Below are 12,290 nucleotides of genomic sequence, written 5' to 3'. Positions count from 1 at the left end.
GGGTCGGCGGCGTTGTTGGTTATGACTGTTGGCCACCAGTTGTGATGCAACAGAGTTCGCTGTGACCGTTGTGAATTTTGGGTGGCTCCCTGAGGTGCTTGATCACCATTGGGTCCAACAGTGGTCATTGAAGCGTGCACACACACATGCACCTACACACGCACAGGCGCACATGCGTATGCACACCTGGACCTTTAAATGAACAACAACACAAAAACTAAGGCACTGGTGTCGGACTTCTGGTTTACCGGAACGGGGTTCAACTCCCTGCAGTGCCCTGCTCAATGTGTTGTATTTCATTCATTGGTCCATGGTCTCAGAGGTCATTGAGCGGCGCGCTATAGTGCGTGATTCTTCATCATTGTTGAGGATTTAAAAAAAGGCGAAAATCAAGGAAAAGCAAAAGGCTATAGTCCATGGTCACGGACTGCATACTGGTCAAGGTCATTTATACTGGTGAAGATCATTTACTAGTCTTATGAAGGTCATTTATACTGGTCAAGGTCATTTACTAGTCTCATGAAGGTAATTTATACTGGTCAAGGTCATTTACTAGTCTCATGAAGGTAATTTATAATGCCTTCCTGCTGTTATTTGTCATGTTGGTGTTCTCTATATCTTTTCGTCCTGGGCATGACGTTAAACTGTTCCGTTCGAGAGGACCGGCGACCCTCGAATGTAAACAGCCACGAAAGGAAACTATGTGTGTGTGAGGTGTTCTCTATCATTTCATTCCAGTACTACTACTTTGGGTAGTGGCTGGACGTTTGTGTAAATATTGAAAAGGAGGGGGGCGAGCACGCTACCTTGTGGGAGGCCGTTCTTTTTGGGCTTTCTATTTACTCCTCTGGTCATTTAACTGGACATAGAAGCGCCTGTTGTTGAGGAGGCTTGTGCTGACCATTGTGCTGTGTTGGACAGTGTCGTAGGCAGCAGAGAGATCTCTGAATGCTGCTCCAGTTATTTGTTTTCCCTCAAACCTGCATAGTTGGGTTTGTGTGTGTCTTTCTTTTTCTGTCTTTCTTTCTTAGGACGGAGATCAAGGTAGACGCCGTTGGAAGGCTCAACACAAGCCGATGCCCCTAGAGATCCATCCCAAAGCTTCCCTCAGGGAGCCCAGCAAGCCAGCTAGCCAGCAAGCCTGCCCAGTCAGCCAACGTAGCCAGTCAGCTCTGCCAGTCAGCCAGTGTAGAAAGTCAGGCTGCCAAGCCAGAGCATATCAGCCCTTGCAGTCAGCCATTGCAGCCATACCAGCCTTGCTCAGTCAGCTCAGCCAGGCCTCTCTCGAGGCCTGGCTCTCTGTCTGCCTGGCCCGGTCTGCCCCGCCCTGCCTTGCAGCAACAGAACCAGCCTTTCTGGCAAGCCAGCCAGCTCAGAATGCGAGCTGAGCAAGCCAGTGCAGCAGCAAGCCCAGACTAGGTTACCGCAGCCTTACTGTGCAGCCACAGCCACTCAGCCCAGACCAGCAGGAGCTGGCCAGGCTCCAACCCTTGCAGCGCAGCCTTAGGCCGGATAGTCCCCCTGCCTGCACTTTGTTGCCTTCCTGGCCTGTCTGCCTGCCTAGGCGCCTCGGTCTTCCTGTCTGTCTGCCTTGGCCTGCCGGTCTGAAACTGGTTTAGACTAACTGCGTGCTTGCCAGCTGCGCTGGCTTGCTGAGCTCGTATTCTGAGCTGGCTGGCTTGCTAGCAAGGCTGGTTCTGTTGCTGCAAGGCAGGGCAGGGCAGACCGGGCCAGGCAGACAGAGAGCCAGGCCTCGAGAGAGGCCTGGCTGAGCTGACTGAGCAAGGCTGGTATGGCTGAAATGGCGGACTGCAAGAGCTGATATGCTCTGGCTTGTCAGCCTGACTTTCTACACTGGCTGAATGGCGGAGCTGGCTGGCTGCGTTGGCTGACTGGGCGGGCTTGCTGGCTAGCTGGCTTGCTGGGCTCCCTGAGGGAAGCTTTGGGATGGATCTCTAGAGGCATCGGCTTGTGTTGAGCCTTCCAATGGCGTATACCTTGATCTTCATCCTAAGAAAGACAGACAGAAAAAGAAAGACACACACAAAGTCAACTATGCAGCTTCCACATGAGGAAGGCAGGCAGGAAGGCAGGCAGGCACTAGCTGCCTGCGTGCTTGCTTCGCCCTCCAGTTTCTGCTCCAGTTATTTGTTTTCCCTCAAACCCATCCTCAATGTGTTGGGTGAGGTTGAGCTCTGTCCAGCACAGGCCGGGACGGAAACCAGCTTGGTCTTTAGTCAGCTTGGTGTCTATGAGTGGCATGAGGCGTTGGAGTAGCAGCCTCTCTTGTAGGTGATGCAGAGAAGGGAAATGGGTCGGTAGCTCTTTGAGGATGATGGGTCTTTGCCAGGTTTGGGGATTGCAACCACTTTGGCCTTTCTCCAGACAGAAGGGATGGTTTTCTGTGCCATGCATGTGTTCAGCATCCCCACGAGCCAGGTCTTTGCGTTAGGTTCCAGGTGCTGTATAATTTCTGCCAGTATGTCATCAATCCCTGCTGCTTTTCCGGGTTTCAACTTTCCCATTGCAGTTTCGAGTTCTTCTAGGTCGAAGGGTTTGGTTTGAGGGCTGGCTGATTGTGGTTGGTCTGATACCACTGTGTGATGGTATTCTCCTGTGGGTCGGCGGCATTGTTGGTTATGACTGTTGGCCACCAGTTGTGATGCAACAGAGTTCGCTGTGACCGTTGTGAATTTTGGGTGGCTCCCTGAGGTGCTTGATCGCCATTGGGTCCAACAGTGGTCATTGAAGCGTGCACACACACATGCACACATGCACCTACACACGCACAGGCGCACATGGGTATGCACACCTGGACCTTTAAATGAACAACAACACAAAAACGAAGGCACTGGTGTCGGACTTCTGGTTTACCGGAACGGGGTTCAACTCCCTGCAGTGCCCTGCTCAATGTGTTGTATTTCATTCATTGGTCCATGGTCTCAGAGGTCATTGAGCGGCGCGCTATAGTGCGCGATTCTTCATCATTGTTGAGGATTTAAAAAAAGGCGAAAATCAAGTAAAAGCAAAAGGCTATAGTCCATGGTCACGGACTGCATACTGGTCAAGGTCATTTATACTGGTGAAGATCATTTACTAGTCTTATGAAGGTCATTTATACTGGTCAAGGTCATTTACTAGTCTCATGAAGGTAATTTATACTGGTCAAGGTCATTTACTAGTCTCATGAAGGTAATTTATAATGCCTTCCTGCTGTTATTTGTCATGTTGGTGTTCTCTATATCTTTTCGTCCTGGGCATGACGTTAAACTGTTCCGTTCGAGAGGACCGGCGACCCTCGAATGTAAACAGCCACGAAAGGAAACTATGTGTGTGTGAGGTGTTCTCTATCATTTCATTCCAGTACTACTACTTTGGGTAGTGGCTGGACGTTTGTGTAAATATTGAAAAGGAGGGGGGCGAGCACGCTACCTTGTGGGAGGCCGTTCTTTTTGGGCTTTCTATTTACTCCTCTGGTCATTTAACTGGACATGGAAGCGCCTGTTGTTGAGGAGGCTTGTGCTGACCATTGTGCTGTGTTGGACAGTGTCGTAGGCAGCAGAGAGATCTCTGAATGCTGCTCCAGTTATTTGTTTTCCCTCAAACCTGCATAGTTGGGTTTGTGTGTGTCTTTCTTTTTCTGTCTTTCTTTCTTAGGACGGAGATCAAGGTAGACGCCGTTGGAAGGCTCAACACAAGCCGATGCCCCTAGAGATCCATCCCAAAGCTTCCCTCAGGGAGCCCAGCAAGCCAGCTAGCCAGCAAGCCTGCCCAGTCAGCCAACGTAGCCAGTCAGCTCTGCCAGTCAGCCAGTGTAGAAAGTCAGGCTGCCAAGCCAGAGCATATCAGCCCTTGCAGTCAGCCATTGCAGCCATACCAGCCTTGCTCAGTCAGCTCAGCCAGGCCTCTCTCGAGGCCTGGCTCTCTGTCTGCCTGGCCCGGTCTGCCCCGCCCTGCCTTGCAGCAACAGAACCAGCCTTTCTGGCAAGCCAGCCAGCTCAGAATGCGAGCTGAGCAAGCCAGTGCAGCAGCAAGCCCAGACTAGGTTACCGCAGCCTTACTGTGCAGCCACAGCCACTCAGCCCAGACCAGCAGGAGCTGGCCAGGCTCCAACCCTTGCAGCGCAGCCTTAGGCCGGATAGTCCCCCTGCCTGCACTTTGTTGCCTTCCTGGCCTGTCTGCCTGCCTAGGCGCCTCGGTCTTCCTGTCTGTCTGCCTTGGCCTGCCGGTCTGAAACTGGTTTAGACTAACTGCGTGCTTGCCAGCTGCGCTGGCTTGCTGAGCTCGTATTCTGAGCTGGCTGGCTTGCTAGCAAGGCTGGTTCTGTTGCTGCAAGGCAGGGCAGGGCAGACCGGGCCAGGCAGACAGAGAGCCAGGCCTCGAGAGAGGCCTGGCTGAGCTGACTGAGCAAGGCTGGTATGGCTGAAATGGCGGACTGCAAGAGCTGATATGCTCTGGCTTGTCAGCCTGACTTTCTACACTGGCTGAATGGCGGAGCTGGCTGGCTGCGTTGGCTGACTGGGCGGGCTTGCTGGCTAGCTGGCTTGCTGGGCTCCCTGAGGGAAGCTTTGGGATGGATCTCTAGAGGCATTGGCTTGTGTTGAGCCTTCCAATGGCGTATACCTTGATCTTCATCCTAAGAAAGACAGACAGAAAAAGAAAGACACACACAAAGTCAACTATGCAGCTTCCACATGAGGAAGGCAGGCAGGAAGGCAGGCAGGCACTAGCTGCCTGCGTGCTTGCTTCGCCCTCCAGTTTCTGCTCCAGTTATTTGTTTTCCCTCAAACCCATCCTCAATGTGTTGGGTGAGGTTGAGCTCTGTCCAGCACAGGCCGGGACGGAAACCAGCTTGGTCTTTAGTCAGCTTGGTGTCTATGAGTGGCATGAGGCGTTGGAGTAGCAGCCTCTCTTGTAGGTGATGCAGAGAAGGGAAATGGGTCGGTAGCTCTTTGAGGATGATGGGTCTTTGCCAGGTTTGGGGATTGCAACCACTTTGGCCTTTCTCCAGACAGAAGGGATGGTTTTCTGTGCCATGCATGTGTTCAGCATCCCCACGAGCCAGGTCTTTGCGTTGAGTTCCAGGTGCTGTATAATTTCTGCCAGTATGTCATCAATCCCTGCTGCTTTTCCGGGTTTCAACTTTCCCATTGCAGTTTCGAGTTCTTCTAGGTCGAAGGGTTTGGTTTGAGGGCTGGCTGATTGTGGTTGGTCTGATACCACTGTGTGATGGTATTCTCCTGTGGGTCGGCGGCGGTGTTGGTTACGACTGTTGGCCACCAGTTGTGATGCAACAGAGTTCGCTGTGACCGTTGTGAATTTTGGGTGGCTCCCTGAGGTGCGTGATCGCCATTGGGTCCAACAGTGGTCATTGAAGCGTGCACACACACATGCACACATGCACCTACACACGCACAGGCGCACATGCGTATGCACACCTGGACCTTTAAATGAACAACAACACAAAAACTAAGGCACTGGTGTCGGACTTCTGGTTTACCGGAACGGGGTTCAACTCCCTGCAGTGCCCTGCTCAATGTGTTGTATTTCATTCATTGGTCCATGGTCTCAGAGGTCATTGAGCGGCGCGCTATAGTGCGCGATTCTTCATCATTGTTGAGGATTTAAAAAAAGGCGAAAATCAAGGAAAAGCAAAAGGCTATAGTCCATGGTCACGGACTGCATACTGGTCAAGGTCATTTATACTGGTGAAGATCATTTACTAGTCTTATGAAGGTCATTTATACTGGTCAAGGTCATTTACTAGTCTCATGAAGGTAATTTATACTGGTCAAGGTCATTTACTAGTCTCATGAAGGTAATTTATAATGCCTTCCTGCTGTTATTTGTCATGTTGGTGTTCTCTATATCTTTTCGTCCTGGGCATGACGTTAAACTGTTCCGTTCGAGAGGACCGGCGACCCTCGAATGTAAACAGCCACGAAAGGAAACTATGTGTGTGTGAGGTGTTCTCTATCATTTCATTCCAGTACTACTACTTTGGGTAGTGGCTGGACGTTTGTGTAAATATTGAAAAGGAGGGGGGCGAGCACGCTACCTTGTGGGAGGCCGTTCTTTTTGGGCTTTCTATTTACTCCTCTGGTCATTTAACTGGACATAGAAGCGCCTGTTGTTGAGGAGGCTTGTGCTGACCATTGTGCTGTGTTGGACAGTGTCGTAGGCAGCAGAGAGATCTCTGAATGCTGCTCCAGTTATTTGTTTTCCCTCAAACCTGCATAGTTGGGTTTGTGTGTGTCTTTCTTTTTCTGTCTTTCTTTCTTAGGACGGAGATCAAGGTAGACGCCGTTGGAAGGCTCAACACAAGCCGATGCCCCTAGAGATCCATCCCAAAGCTTCCCTCAGGGAGCCCAGCAAGCCAGCTAGCCAGCAAGCCTGCCCAGTCAGCCAACGTAGCCAGTCAGCTCTGCCAGTCAGCCAGTGTAGAAAGTCAGGCTGCCAAGCCAGAGCATATCAGCCCTTGCAGTCAGCCATTGCAGCCATACCAGCCTTGCTCAGTCAGCTCAGCCAGGCCTCTCTCGAGGCCTGGCTCTCTGTCTGCCTGGCCCGGTCTGCCCCGCCCTGCCTTGCAGCAACAGAACCAGCCTTTCTGGCAAGCCAGCCAGCTCAGAATGCGAGCTGAGCAAGCCAGTGCAGCAGCAAGCCCAGACTAGGTTACCGCAGCCTTACTGTGCAGCCACAGCCACTCAGCCCAGACCAGCAGGAGCTGGCCAGGCTCCAACCCTTGCAGCGCAGCCTTAGGCCGGATAGTCCCCCTGCCTGCACTTTGTTGCCTTCCTGGCCTGTCTGCCTGCCTAGGCGCCTCGGTCTTCCTGTCTGTCTGCCTTGGCCTGCCGGTCTGAAACTGGTTTAGACTAACTGCGTGCTTGCCAGCTGCGCTGGCTTGCTGAGCTCGTATTCTGAGCTGGCTGGCTTGCTAGCAAGGCTGGTTCTGTTGCTGCAAGGCAGGGCAGGGCAGACCGGGCCAGGCAGACAGAGAGCCAGGCCTCGAGAGAGGCCTGGCTGAGCTGACTGAGCAAGGCTGGTATGGCTGAAATGGCGGACTGCAAGAGCTGATATGCTCTGGCTTGTCAGCCTGACTTTCTACACTGGCTGAATGGCGGAGCTGGCTGGCTGCGTTGGCTGACTGGGCGGGCTTGCTGGCTAGCTGGCTTGCTGGGCTCCCTGAGGGAAGCTTTGGGATGGATCTCTAGAGGCATCGGCTTGTGTTGAGCCTTCCAATGGCGTATACCTTGATCTTCATCCTAAGAAAGACAGACAGAAAAAGAAAGACACACACAAAGTCAACTATGCAGCTTCCACATGAGGAAGGCAGGCAGGAAGGCAGGCAGGCACTAGCTGCCTGCGTGCTTGCTTCGCCCTCCAGTTTCTGCTCCAGTTATTTGTTTTCCCTCAAACCCATCCTCAATGTGTTGGGTGAGGTTGAGCTCTGTCCAGCACAGGCCGGGACGGAAACCAGCTTGGTCTTTAGTCAGCTTGGTGTCTATGAGTGGCATGAGGCGTTGGAGTAGCAGCCTCTCTTGTAGGTGATGCAGAGAAGGGAAATGGGTCGGTAGCTCTTTGAGGATGATGGGTCTTTGCCAGGTTTGGGGATTGCAACCACTTTGGCCTTTCTCCAGACAGAAGGGATGGTTTTCTGTGCCATGCATGTGTTCAGCATCCCCACGAGCCAGGTCTTTGCGTTAGGTTCCAGGTGCTGTATAATTTCTGCCAGTATGTCATCAATCCCTGCTGCTTTTCCGGGTTTCAACTTTCCCATTGCAGTTTCGAGTTCTTCTAGGTCGAAGGGTTTGGTTTGAGGGCTGGCTGATTGTGGTTGGTCTGATACCACTGTGTGATGGTATTCTCCTGTGGGTCGGCGGCGTTGTTGGTTACGACTGTTGGCCACCAGTTGTGATGCAACAGAGTTCGCTGTGACCGTTGTGAATTTTGGGTGGCTCCCTGAGGTGCTTGATCGCCATTGGGTCCAACAGTGGTCATTGAAGCGTGCACACACACATGCACACATGCACCTACACACGCACAGGCGCACATGGGTATGCACACCTGGACCTTTAAATGAACAACAACACAAAAACTAAGGCACTGGTGTCGGACTTCTGGTTTACCGGAACGGGGTTCAACTCCCTGCAGTGCCCTGCTCAATGTGTTGTATTTCATTCATTGGTCCATGGTCTCAGAGGTCATTGAGCGGCGCGCTATAGTGCGCGATTCTTCATCATTGTTGAGGATTTAAAAAAAGGCGAAAATCAAGGAAAAGCAAAAGGCTATAGTCCATGGTCACGGACTGCATACTGGTCAAGGTCATTTATACTGGTGAAGATCATTTACTAGTCTTATGAAGGTCATTTATACTGGTCAAGGTCATTTACTAGTCTCATGAAGGTAATTTATACTGGTCAAGGTCATTTACTAGTCTCATGAAGGTAATTTATAATGCCTTCCTGCTGTTATTTGTCATGTTGGTGTTCTCTATATCTTTTCGTCCTGGGCATGACGTTAAACTGTTCCGTTCGAGAGGACCGGCGACCCTCGAATGTAAACAGCCACGAAAGGAAACTATGTGTGTGTGAGGTGTTCTCTATCATTTCATTCCAGTACTACTACTTTGGGTAGTGGCTGGACGTTTGTGTAAATATTGAAAAGGAGGGGGGCGAGCACGCTACCTTGTGGGAGGCCGTTCTTTTTGGGCTTTCTATTTACTCCTCTGGTCATTTAACTGGACATGGAAGCGCCTGTTGTTGAGGAGGCTTGTGCTGACCATTGTGCTGTGTTGGACAGTGTCGTAGGCAGCAGAGAGATCTCTGAATGCTGCTCCAGTTATTTGTTTTCCCTCAAACCTGCATAGTTGGGTTTGTGTGTGTCTTTCTTTTTCTGTCTTTCTTTCTTAGGACGGAGATCAAGGTAGACGCCGTTGGAAGGCTCAACACAAGCCGATGCCCCTAGAGATCCATCCCAAAGCTTCCCTCAGGGAGCCCAGCAAGCCAGCTAGCCAGCAAGCCTGCCCAGTCAGCCAACGTAGCCAGTCAGCTCTGCCAGTCAGCCAGTGTAGAAAGTCAGGCTGCCAAGCCAGAGCATATCAGCCCTTGCAGTCAGCCATTGCAGCCATACCAGCCTTGCTCAGTCAGCTCAGCCAGGCCTCTCTCGAGGCCTGGCTCTCTGTCTGCCTGGCCCGGTCTGCCCCGCCCTGCCTTGCAGCAACAGAACCAGCCTTTCTGGCAAGCCAGCCAGCTCAGAATGCGAGCTGAGCAAGCCAGTGCAGCAGCAAGCCCAGACTAGGTTACCGCAGCCTTACTGTGCAGCCACAGCCACTCAGCCCAGACCAGCAGGAGCTGGCCAGGCTCCAACCCTTGCAGCGCAGCCTTAGGCCGGATAGTCCCCCTGCCTGCACTTTGTTGCCTTCCTGGCCTGTCTGCCTGCCTAGGCGCCTCGGTCTTCCTGTCTGTCTGCCTTGGCCTGCCGGTCTGAAACTGGTTTAGACTAACTGCGTGCTTGCCAGCTGCGCTGGCTTGCTGAGCTCGTATTCTGAGCTGGCTGGCTTGCTAGCAAGGCTGGTTCTGTTGCTGCAAGGCAGGGCAGGGCAGACCGGGCCAGGCAGACAGAGAGCCAGGCCTCGAGAGAGGCCTGGCTGAGCTGACTGAGCAAGGCTGGTATGGCTGAAATGGCGGACTGCAAGAGCTGATATGCTCTGGCTTGTCAGCCTGACTTTCTACACTGGCTGAATGGCGGAGCTGGCTGGCTGCGTTGGCTGACTGGGCGGGCTTGCTGGCTAGCTGGCTTGCTGGGCTCCCTGAGGGAAGCTTTGGGATGGATCTCTAGAGGCATTGGCTTGTGTTGAGCCTTCCAATGGCGTATACCTTGATCTTCATCCTAAGAAAGACAGACAGAAAAAGAAAGACACACACAAAGTCAACTATGCAGCTTCCACATGAGGAAGGCAGGCAGGAAGGCAGGCAGGCACTAGCTGCCTGCGTGCTTGCTTCGCCCTCCAGTTTCTGCTCCAGTTATTTGTTTTCCCTCAAACCCATCCTCAATGTGTTGGGTGAGGTTGAGCTCTGTCCAGCACAGGCCGGGACGGAAACCAGCTTGGTCTTTAGTCAGCTTGGTGTCTATGAGTGGCATGAGGCGTTGGAGTAGCAGCCTCTCTTGTAGGTGATGCAGAGAAGGGAAATGGGTCGGTAGCTCTTTGAGGATGATGGGTCTTTGCCAGGTTTGGGGATTGCAACCACTTTGGCCTTTCTCCAGACAGAAGGGATGGTTTTCTGTGCCATGCATGTGTTCAGCATCCCCACGAGCCAGGTCTTTGCGTTAGGTTCCAGGTGCTGTATAATTTCTGCCAGTATGTCATCAATCCCTGCTGCTTTTCCGGGTTTCAACTTTCCCATTGCAGTTTCGAGTTCTTCTAGGTCGAAGGGTTTGGTTTGAGGGCTGGCTGATTGTGGTTGGTCTGATACCACTGTGCGATGGTATTCTCCTGTGGGTCGGCGGCGGTGTTGGTTACGACTGTTGGCCACCAGTTGTGATGCAACAGAGTTCGCTGTGACCGTTGTGAATTATGGGTGGCTCCCTGAGGTCCTTGATCCCCATGGGGTCCAACAGTGGTCATTGAAGCGTGCACACACACATGCACACATGCACCTACACACGCACAGGCGCACATGCGTATGCACACCTGGACCTTTAAATGAACAACAACACAAAAACTAAGGCACTGGTGTCGGACTTCTGGTTTACCGGAACGGGGTTCAACTCCCTGCAGTGCCCTGCTCAATGTGTTGTATTTCATTCATTGGTCCATGGTCTCAGGTCATTGAGCGGCGCGCTATAGTGCGCGATTCTTCATCATTGTTGAGGATTTTTTAAAGGTGAAAATCAAGGAAAAGCAAAAGGCTATAGTCCATGGTCACGGACCGCATACTGGTCAAGGTCATTTATACTGGTGAAGATCATTTACTAGTCTTATAAAGGTCATTTATACTGGTCACGGTCATTTACTAGTCTCATGAAGGTCATGTATACTGGTCACAGTCATATACTGGTCACGGTCATTTCTACTGGTGAAGGTCATTTATACTGGTCAAGGTCATTTGTACTTGTCAAGGTCATTTATACTGTTCAAGGTCATTTACTAGTCTTATTGAAGGTAATTTATACTGCTCAAGGTCATTGATATTGGTCAAGGTCATTAAGTGGCACGCTATAGTGCACGATTCTTCATCATTGTTGAGGATTTGAAAAAAGGTTAAATCGCAGAAAAGCGAAAGGCTAAAGTCCATGGTCACGGAGGGCATACTATAGTATGTTGTTTTTCTTTTTTTGGTGGTGTGCGGGCTCCATCCAATAACTACACCAGTTGTGATGCAATAGAGTTTGCTGTGACCGTTGTGAATTATGGGTGGTGTGGTCTTTGCCAAGACGGTGGATTGTGGCCCATGCCTTCCTGCTGTTATTAGTGTGGTTGCCCGAATGGGCAACCAGACTCTAGTAATTGTAACACTTTATTATTAGTGTGGTTGCCTGAAGGCAACCATACTATTGTTTTTGTGACCTTTTATTAGTGTGGTTGCCTGAAGGCAACCATACTATTGTTTTTGTGACCTTTTATTAGTGTGGTTGCCCTGAGGGCAACCATACTATTGCTTTAGTGACCTTTTATTATTTTTATTTTTATTGTTGTTTTTATTATAGATAAACTTTATTTTGTCGCGTTATACCTCCCACAGTTTTTGTCGCACGCACTCGAGCCATATGTCAAAACGACGGGCTACATCGGGAATCGTGTGCTCGTATTTTGCTAAGACATTTGTTGGATAGTTTAATTGATATTAATTAATTAGTGCATTCAATTTCCCCATAGACATGAATGGGGAAATGCAAAAACTCACTTTCAAATATTTTTTCCTCTGAGACCGTAAGGGCTATACTTACAAGAATTGGAGGAGAGATTCATAATAATTACTAAAATTAATTACCTTAGAACTATATCGGTCGGCCTCATGGTGGCGCTATAACAGCCAACTTTACTTTTTTGGGTATAACTCTTGAACCGTAGGTCGTAAAATCAAAATGTTTTTTTCCATGGATTCCTTGGGTCATGACGCATCTCCCCATATAGGCCACGCCCATTTGCGTCTAGATAGATTTCCCACCATTTTGAATTTTGTTCAAAACACACTTTTGGATCCTCCACCTACAGATTTTGTCCAAATCTCACAAAAATCAGTACACATGATCTCGGGACCTATCCGATTAAAACAGCACAGTCAACATTT

This window comes from Protomyctophum parallelum, assembly GCF_964188405.1.
Source record: "Protomyctophum parallelum genome assembly, chromosome: 15".
Taxonomy (NCBI): Eukaryota; Metazoa; Chordata; class Actinopteri; order Myctophiformes; family Myctophidae; genus Protomyctophum; species Protomyctophum parallelum.
The sequence above is the reverse complement of the archived record's forward strand: the minus strand, read 5'-3'. Positions refer to the sequence as shown.